The sequence below is a fragment of the Durio zibethinus genome, unplaced genomic scaffold (genome assembly GCF_047325235.1).
Source record: "Durio zibethinus cultivar Kanyao isolate XHJ-2024 unplaced genomic scaffold, ASM4732523v1 HiC_scaffold_391, whole genome shotgun sequence".
Taxonomy (NCBI): Eukaryota; Viridiplantae; Streptophyta; class Magnoliopsida; order Malvales; family Malvaceae; genus Durio; species Durio zibethinus.
In genome coordinates this window covers 365,001-375,000 of record NW_028323014.1, presented here as the reverse complement: position 1 = coordinate 375,000, position 10,000 = coordinate 365,001, and positions in this window count along the sequence as shown.

The following is a 10,000-nucleotide window of genomic DNA, read 5'->3' as shown; positions in this document are numbered from 1 at the left end:
GGTCGAGGCAAGCGCCCGCACCAGGGCCCAGCGTGTGCCGATGGTGGTCGAGGCAAGCGCCCGCACCAGGGCCCAGCGTGTGCCGATGGTGGTCGAGGCAAGCGCCCGCACCAGGGCCCAGCGTGTGCCGATGGTGGTCGAGGCAAGCGCCCTCACCAAGGCCGAGCGTGTGCCGATGGTGGTCGAGGCAACCGGCCGCACCAAGGGCCGGCGTATGCCGATGGTGTTCGAGGCAACCGCCCGTACCAGGGCCCAGCGTGTGCCGATGGTGGTCGAGCCAGGAGCCCGCACCAAGGGCCGGCTTGTGCCGATGGTGTTCGGGGCAACCGCCCGCACCAGGGCCCTGCGTGTGCCGATGGTGCTGGGGGCAAGCGCCCGCACCAGGGCCCAGCGTGTGCCGATGGTGCTGGGGGCAACCGCCCGGACCAGGGCCCAACGTGTGCCGATGGTGGTCGAGGGAACCGCCCGCACCAGGGCCCAGCGTGTGCCGATGGTGCTGGGGGCAAGCGCCCGCCCCAGGGCCCAGCGTGTGCCGATGGTGGTCGAGGCAAGCGCCCTCACCACCCCGAGCGTGTGCCGATGGTGGTCGAGGCAACCGCCCGCACCAGGGCCCAGTGTCACGGACTAAGCTTTCTCTCAACAAGCACTAGCCCGCGAGGCACTTGAATGGACGCTTCCACCCAAGTCAGCCCTCAATAGATCGAGATCTGAACAAATAACCATAAACCATGGTTAGTCTCAAGCATTCACAATAAGGCACTATATATCAATATCAATCTCATCCATACACACAACAAGGCACATTCACATCGAGAAAGAAAAGAAACACATCGAGGCAACAATCGGGCATTCAATCGAGGCACATATCATTAAAATTGGGAATCATACATCGGGACCTCCCACCATCACCAGGGCCAGGGGGGCAGCCCATGGTGGGTGGCCTAAGCTCGCATAGCACCCGGTGAGACAGCCCAACAATACCCTGCCGGCTCACCCCCCCTAAAGAGCCTTAGAGATTTTAGAGCTATGCTACCAGTAACCGTTACAATGTTTGAAATGGGGACACTTTTCCTAACACAAGGGGTCTACCCGGCCATGGCCCTATACATGGGTGGCTCATGGCAACCTAAGTCCCGGTCATGGCCTTATACAAGGTTGGCTCAGACTAAGCTTTCTCTCAACAAGCACTAGCCCGCGAGGCACTTGAATGGACGCTTCCACCCAAGTCAGCCCTCAATAGATCGAGATCTGAACAAATAACCATAAACCATGGTTAGTCTCAAGCATTCACAATAAGGCACTATATATCAATATCAATCTCATCCATACACACAACAAGGCACATTCACATCGAGAAAGAAAAGAAACACATCGAGGCAACAATCGGGCATTCAATCGAGGCACATATCATTAAAATTGGGAATCATACATCGGGACCTCCCACCATCACCAGGGCCAGGGGGGCAGCCCATGGTGGGTGGCCTAAGCTCGCATAGCACCCGGTGAGACAGCCCAACAATACCCTGCCGGCTCACCCCCCCCTAAAGAGCCTTAGAGATTTTAGAGCTATGCTACCAGTAACCGTTACAATGTTTGAAATGGGGACACTTTTCCTAACACAAGGGGTCTACCCGGCCATGGCCCTATACATGGGTGGCTCATGGCAACCTAAGTCCCGGTCATGGCCTTATACAAGGTTGGCTCATGACATCCTCCCCCACCTATTCTAACGACGTCCTCGTCGACTTGCTGGCTTGAAATTCTTCGATCTTCCTTTGAAATCTCTGGAGGTCGTGCTCTCTCTCCCAGCTGGTTTCTTCTAGGCCTAGTCCCTCCCACTTTACTAAGTACTCCCGAACTAGTCTTCGAGATATCTTGGTTTCCCTGTCAGCTAAGATCTCTTGGACTCGACGCTCTGAAGGTGGTTTCATGGTGATGGCGGCTCTGGTTGGCTCTCTTCGACCAGCATCTGTAGGATCTGCATGGAATGGCTTCAAGTTGCTCACATGAAATACTGGGTGCACCTTCATCCACTTTGGAGGGTCGATTTTGTAGGAAGCATTCCCCACCTTGGAAAGGACCCTTACTGTACCTTCGTACTTGCGCACCAATCTGCGATCTCTCTTCCTCAAGAACCTGGTTTGTTCAGGGACTAATCGAACAAGAACCAAATCCCCAACTTGAAATTGCTGAGCTCTACGACCCTTGTCTGCCCATTTCTTCATCCGTTTTGACGCTTTCTCTAAGTAGGCTTGTGCGATCTCCGTGTTTAGTTTCCATTCCTTGCTGAGGTTGAATGCTCTGGGATTCTTTCCTCCATATTGTTCCAAGGAAGTGTGGGGTAGCCTTGGTAATTGTCCGGTGATCACCTCAAATGGGCTCTTGTTGGTGGAAGAGCTCTTGTTGGAATTAAAACAGAGTTGAGCAACGTCCAATAATGAGGGCCAGTTCTTTTGGTTGGCGTGGACAAAATGCCTCAAGTATTCCTCTAACAATCCATTGAACCGTTCTGTTTGGCCATCAGTTTGAGGGTGATAGCTCGAGGAGATGTTGAGTTGGGACCCCAAAATCTTGAAAAGTTCTCTCCAAAAGGACCCTGTGAATCTAGGATCTCTATCACTGACAATGTTTTGGGGGAGGCCCCAATACTTGACCACATGTTTGAACAATAGTCGAGCTGTGTCCTCCGCTGTACAGTACTTGGGAGCAGGAATGAATGTGGCATACTTAGAGAACCGATCAATCACCACCAAGATAGCTCCAAGATCGCCAACCTTGGGTAGGCTCGAGATGAAATCGAGGGAGATGCTTTCCCACGGTTTGGTAGGTACCGATAAAGGTTCAAGCATACCTGCAGGTTTCCTCTTCTCGACTTTGTCTTGTTGGCAAATGAGGCAAGTCTTCGTATATTCCATCACATCTTGTCGCATTTGAGGCCAATAATAACCTTGTTTCAATAACGCCAACGTGCGCTGCCAGCCCGGATGTCCCGCCCATGGGGTGTCATGACACTCCCTCATCAGCATCTGTCTCAGACCTCCTGCTCTTGGCACAAAGACTCGAGGTCCCTTGGTCCACAAGACCCCATTTTCTTTCCAGAAATGTTTGGACTTCCCTTCTTCCACTAGCTTCAAAATGGCACAGGCTTGCGGGTCTTTCCCTAAATGGTCTCCAATCAACTTATGGATGTCTGTAGTGGCTCTGCTAGCCACCATTGGGGCCATTCTTCTGAGGGCCGCTAACTCTGGCCGCCTGCTCAAGGCATCCGCCACTTGATTAGTCTTCCCCGCGGTATGCTCAAAATAAAAGTCGAACTCAGCTAAAAATTCCTGCCACCTAGCTTGTTTCGCCGTGAGTCTTGGTTGGGTGAGGAAGTGGCTAACGGCTGTGTTGTCTGTCTTCACGACAAAGTGCGCACCCAACAAGTAATGCCGCCAAGTCCTCAAGCAATGAACCACCGCAAGGAGCTCTTTCTCCTGGGCTGTGTATTTCCTTTCAGCTTCGCTCAGCTTCCTACTTTCGAATGCTACCGGGTGATGTTGTTGTAAAAGCACACCTCCAATAGCAAAATCCGATGCATCCGTCTGGACTTCAAAAGGCTTTCCAATATCGGGGAGAGCTAAGATGGGATCCTTCATAATAGCATCCTTCAATCCCTCAAAGGCCTCCTGGCACTCATTCGTCCAACACCATTTATGTTCCTTCTTCAGTAGCTCCGTGAGGGCCGTGGTCTTACGAGAGTACCCTTCCACAAACCTTCTATAATAGTTGGCTAGTCCCAAAAAGGAGCGGAGCTCACTAACATTCTTCGGTATCGTCCACTCTTTGATGGCCCTGACTTTTTCCATGTCCATTCGGATGTGGCCACGTTCGACAATGTGACCGAGAAAATGGATTTGGGTCTGAGCGAATGCACACTTCTCCCTTTTTACATATAACTGGTGGTCCTGTAACCTTTGAAATACCTGGCGCAGGTGTTCTTGATGTTCTTCCAACGTGGAGCTATACACCACTATATCATCTAAATAAATGACTACAAACTTGTCTAGGTAGTCATGAAACACCTGATTCATCAATGTACAAAATGTGGCAGGAGCATTGGTTAGTCCAAAAGGCATCACAAGGAATTCAAATGCACCATACCGTGTTACACAGGTGGTCTTCGGCTCATCTCCCTCGAGGATTCTGACCTGATGGTATCCCGATCTCAGGTCCAGTTTGGAGAAGTATTTGGCCCCGCTCAATTGATCAAACAAGTCTGCTATGAGCGGGATAGGATATTTGTTTCTTACGGTGACTTTGTTCAAAGCCCTGTAGTCGACACATAAGCGCAAGCTCCCATCATGCTTTTTCTGGAATAGCACTGGCGCTCCGAAAGGAGCCTTTGATGGTCGGATGAACCCGGCTTGTAGAAGCTCATCCAACTGTTTTCTCAGCTCGGCCAACTCTGGCGGGGCCATGCGATAGGGGGCTCTAGCAGGGGGTTTTGCCCCTGGGAGTAGCTCAATTTCGTGGTCCACTGCTCGTCGAGGGGGTAGAACCTTGGGCAACATCTCTGGCATCACCTCTTTGAATTCTTCTAACACTTTCTTCACGCCATTGGGTATTGGTTCTACTTTCGACCCTTCTTTGTAGATCGGCATGGCCACAAAAGAGGGTTCCCCTCTCTTTACCCCTTTCTTGAATTGCAAAGCCGAAATCATTTTCTTCCCACTCTTTGGCAAGATATTGGCTGGCACCACACATGGGTGTTCTCCTAAGAACAACAAGCAGCTAGCAGCGGGGATAGGGATCACCTGAGCCAACGTCATGAAGTCCAATCCTAGAACGACATCAAAGTCATCCATGGGGGAGACTGTGAAGTCTACCTTCCCTTCCCATGGCCCCAATTGGGTCGTCACACTTTTCGAGCTTCCACTGATTGCAAAGGCTGGCGAATTGACCGCCTTCATTCGCCCACAGTCTTTACCAATCTGAAGACCACACCTTTTTGCTTCTTCTGGTGTGATGAAAGTGTCGGTTGCGCCTGTATCCACCATAGCCTTGGTGGTTTTCCCATTGATCGTCAAGTTCACGTACATCAAGCCTCTGCTCTGCTCTTTCTTTATAGTGTTCAATTGGGTGTGAAGGGCACTGAGGAACCTTATTGAGCCCATCCTGGCTGGCTCCTCTTCAGCTTCTTCAACGCTCTCGGGCACTTTTGCAGACTCTTGGGATGAGGTCCTTAAGGCATTAAGGGCTCCTCGGTGCGGGCACTCAGCCACTCGATGCGGCCCCTTGCAAAGAAAGCAAGCAAGCGGTTGCCTAGGCTTGAAGATCCCTGCGTTGTTTGTCCTAGGCTGGATGCTATCTCGCCCAAAGGACTTCCTGTCTGATCCCCAACTGAAGGGTCGGTCCAACCTAGTTATCTTTCCCCCACTCCCAAGATTAGAGCTACTACCCGGTGGTGGAGGGTTCTTCCGTTTTAACGAACCATCATTAAAATCATGAAGACGTTCCGCTGCAGCCATGGCCGTCGTCACATCTTGCACTCTTTGCCTCTGTAGCTCTGTCCTCGCCCATGGCTTGAGGCCCTCAATAAAATGGAATAACTTGTCCTTCTCGGACATGTCCCTAATATCCAGTATCAGGGTAGAAAAGTTCCTCACGAACTCTCGCACCGTTCCGGTTTGCACCAACTCTCGAAGTCTCCTTCGAGCCATATAATCCACATTCTCCGGAAAAAACTGGTTTTTCAGTTCACGCTTCAGATCTGTCCAGGTCTTAATCGGGCACTCGTCATCGACAAACTTGGAGCGCCACCACAACTTGGCATCCCCTACGAGATACATCGATGCCATTGTCACCTTGTCTTCCTCTGAACTTGTGTGTACAGCTCGGAAGTATTGTTCCATGTCGAACAGGAAATTCTCAAGTTCCTTAGCATCCCTTGCCCCCTCAAAGCACCGAGGCTCCGGTACTTTGGGCCTTTGTCCCCTGTCCGTCGAGCTTGAACTCGAACTGGCCACCGCCATTTGTAGGATGCTCATCTGGGCCCTGAGCTCCTCAAACTCCTTGTGGAGTATGTTCAAGGCATCTCTAGCCTCTTCGCTCACATTGTGGAGAGTATCGGATAACTCCCGCTGGGTTGTCTCGATCTCCCTCACTCGGTCTTTTGTTACCATATGAGTTTTCATTGCGGCCACCGCGGCCTCAAGTTCCTCAATTCTCTGCCGATGATCCGGTCCACCACTTGTGGCCATCTCATCCATTTCTCTAGCACTTCTCAACCGTGCTCTGATACCACGTGTCACGGACTAAGCTTTCTCTCAACAAGCACTAGCCCGCGAGGCACTTGAATGGACGCTTCCACCCAAGTCAGCCCTCAATAGATCGAGATCTGAACAAATAACCATAAACCATGGTTAGTCTCAAGCATTCACAATAAGGCACTATATATCAATATCAATCTCATCCATACACACAACAAGGCACATTCACATCGAGAAAGAAAAGAAACACATCGAGGCAACAATCGGGCATTCAATCGAGGCACATATCATTAAAATTGGGAATCATACATCGGGACCTCCCACCATCACCAGGGCCAGGGGGGCAGCCCATGGTGGGTGGCCTAAGCTCGCATAGCACCCGGTGAGACAGCCCAACAATACCCTGCCGGCTCACCCCCCCCCTAAAGAGCCTTAGAGATTTTAGAGCTATGCTACCAGTAACCGTTACAATGTTTGAAATGGGGACACTTTTCCTAACACAAGGGGTCTACCCGGCCATGGCCCTATACATGGGTGGCTCATGGCAACCTAAGTCCCGGTCATGGCCTTATACAAGGTTGGCTCATGACACCCAGCGTGTGCCGATGGTGGTCGAGGCAAGCGCCCGCACCAAGGCCGAGCGTGTGCCGATGGTGGTCGAGGCAAGCGCCCGCACCAGGGCCCAGCGTGTGCCGATGGTGGTCGAGGCAAGCGCCCTCACCAAGGCCGAGCGTGTGCCGATGGTGGTCGAAGCAACCGGCCGCACCAAGGGCCGGCGTGTGCCGATGGTGTTCGAGGCAACCGCCCGCACCAGGGCCCAGCGTGTGCCGATGGTGGTCGAGCCAGGAGCCCGCACCAAGGGCCGGCTTGTGCCGATGGTGTTCGGGGCAACCGCCCGCACCAGGGCCCTGCGTGTGCCGATGGTGCTGGGGGCAAGCGCCCGCACCAGGGCCCAGCGTGTGTCGATGGTGCTGGGGGCAACCGCCCGGACCAGGGCCCAACGTGTGCCGATGGTGGTCGAGGGAACCGCCCGCACCAGGGCCCAGCGTGTGCCGATGGTGCTGGGGGCAAGCGCCCGCCCCAGGGCCCAGCGTGTGCCGATGGTTATCGGGGCAACCGGCCGCACCAGGGCCCAGGGTCTGCCGATGGTGCTCGAGGCAACCGCCCGCACCAAGGCTCAGCATGTGCCGATTGTGATCGAGGCAACAACCCACACCAGGGCCCAGCTTGTGCCGATGGCGGTCGAGGTAAGTGCCCGTACCGAAGGGCAGCCTATGCCGATGATGGTCGATGCATGTGCCATCACCATGCGTCATCATGTGCCATTGATGGTCGAGGCCTTGGCCGAAGTTCGATTTTGAGCCACGGTGCCCATGCTTGGCTCCAGCATGTGCTGGTGCCGCATTTTTTTCACTCGGGACAGCATCGCCGGAGCATCGCCGGAGCATCGCCGGAGCGTCGCCGGAGTACCGCCGGAGAACCTGACCGGCGGCATTGGGGTTCCGGCGATTGGGAGGGGGGCCGGGGGGGTGTGCGCACATGATGTGCGATGGGTGCTGGTACTTGGCCTTGTGTTGGCCCCCTATCCCTCATCAAACCTCTGAGAATTCACACCCCCTTAAAGAGCATTTGAGATTTTACAGGTTTGCTACCAGTAGCCGTTAAAGTGTCTGAAATGGGGACACTTTTTTCAAACGGTCACAAAATCTTCTCTACTTCGAGTTTTTAGCTGAATTTTTTTGTGCATGCCAACAAAAATAGAAGGATCATGCCTACAAAATTTGGGGCCAAAAATCGATATAAAAAAATTTTAAAAAATCCCGAACCGCAAAAAGTTTCGAAAATCGTGAAAAATAGAAAACGAGTCATCTTCCAACGAAACTTCACGTGAAGGCTTAGGGGACCATTGTATGAATTTACAAGCCATAAAAATGGCATTGGCACGGCAGAAATTTGAAGATGTGCCTAAACCCACCAGGGCCCAGCGTGTGCCGATGGTGCTCGAGGCAAGCGCCCGCACCAGGGCCCAGCGTGTGCCGATGGTGGTCGAGGCAACCGCCCGCACCAGGGCCGATAGTGTGCCGATGGTGCTTGAGGCAACCTGTCGCACCAGGGCCCAGCGTGTGCCGATGGTGATCGAGGCAACCTGCCGCACCAGGGCCCAGCGTGTGCCGATGGTGGTCGAGGCAAGCGCCCGCACCAGCGCCCAGCGTGTGCCGATGGTGCTCGAGGCAACCGACCGCACCAGGGCCCAGCGTGTGCCGATGGTGCTCGAGGCAACTTGCCGCACCAGGGCCCAGCGTGTGCCGATGGCGCTCGAGGCAAGCTCCCGCACCAGGGCCCAGCGTGTGCCGATGGTGCTCGAGGCAACCTGCCGCACCAGGGCCCAGCGTGTGCCGATGGTGCTCGAGGCAACCTGCCGCACCAGGGCCCAGCGTGTGCCGATGGTGGTCGAGGCAACCGCCCGCACCAGGGCCCAGTGTGTGCCGATGGTGGTCGAGGCAACCTGCCGCACCAGGGCCCAGCGTGTGCCGATGGTGGTCGAGGCAACCTGCCGCACCAGAGCCCAGCGTGTGCCGATGGTGCTCGAGGCAACCTGCCGCACCAGGGCCCAGCGTGTGCCGATGGTGCTCGAGGCAACCGACCGCACCAGGGCCGAGCGTGTGCCGATGGTGGTCGAGGCAAGCGCCCGCACCAGGGCCCAGCGTGTGCCGATGGTGGTCGAGGCTGCCGATGGTGGTCGAGGCAACCTGCCGCACCAGGGCCCAGCGTGTGCCGATGGTGCTCGAGGCAACCGACCGCACCAGGGCCGAGCGTGTGCCGATGGTGCTCGAGGCAAGCGCCCGCACCAGGGCCCAGCGTGTGCCGATGGTGGTCGAGGCTGCCGATGGTGGTCGAGGCAACCTGCCGCACCAGGGCCCAGCGTGTGCCGATGGTGCTCGAGGCAACCGACCGCACCAGGGCCCAGCGTGTGCCGATGGTGGTCGAGGCAAGCGCCCGCACCAGGGCCCAGCGTGTGCCGATGGTGGTCGAGGCAACCGCCCGCACCAGGGCCCAGCGTGTGCCGATGGTGATGGAGGCAACCGACCGCACCAGGGCCCAGCGTGTGCCGATGGTGGTCGAGGCAAGCGCCCGCACCAGGGCCCAGCGTGTGCCGATGGTGCTCGAGGCAACCGACCGCACCAGGGCCCAGCGTGTGCCGATGGTGCTCGAGGCAACCTGCCGCACCAGGGCCCAGCGTGTGCCGATGGTGGTCGAGGCAAGCGCCCGCACCAGGGCCCAGCGTGTGCCGATGGTGCTCGAGGCAACCGACCGCACCAGGGCCGAGCGTGTGCCGATGGTGGTCGAGGCAAGCGCCCGCACCAGGGCCCAGCGTGTGCCGATGGTGGTCGAGGCAACCTGTCGCACCAGGGCCCAGCGTGTGCCGATGGTGGTCGAGGCAAGCGCCCGCACCAGGGCCCAGCGTGTGCCGATGGTGGTCGAGGCAAGCGCCCGCACCAGGGCCCAACGTGTGCCGATGGTGCTGGGGGCAACCGCCCGCACCAGGGCCCAGCGTGTGCCGATGGTGATCGAGGCAACCGCCCGCACCAGGGCCCAGCGTGTGCCGATGGTGGTCGAGGCAAGCGCCCGCACCAGTGCCCAGCGTGTGCCGATGGTGGTCGAGGCAAGCGCCCGCACCAGGGCCCAGCTTTTGCCGATGGTGATCGAGGCAACCGGCCGCTCCAGGGCCCAGCGTGTGCCGATGGTTA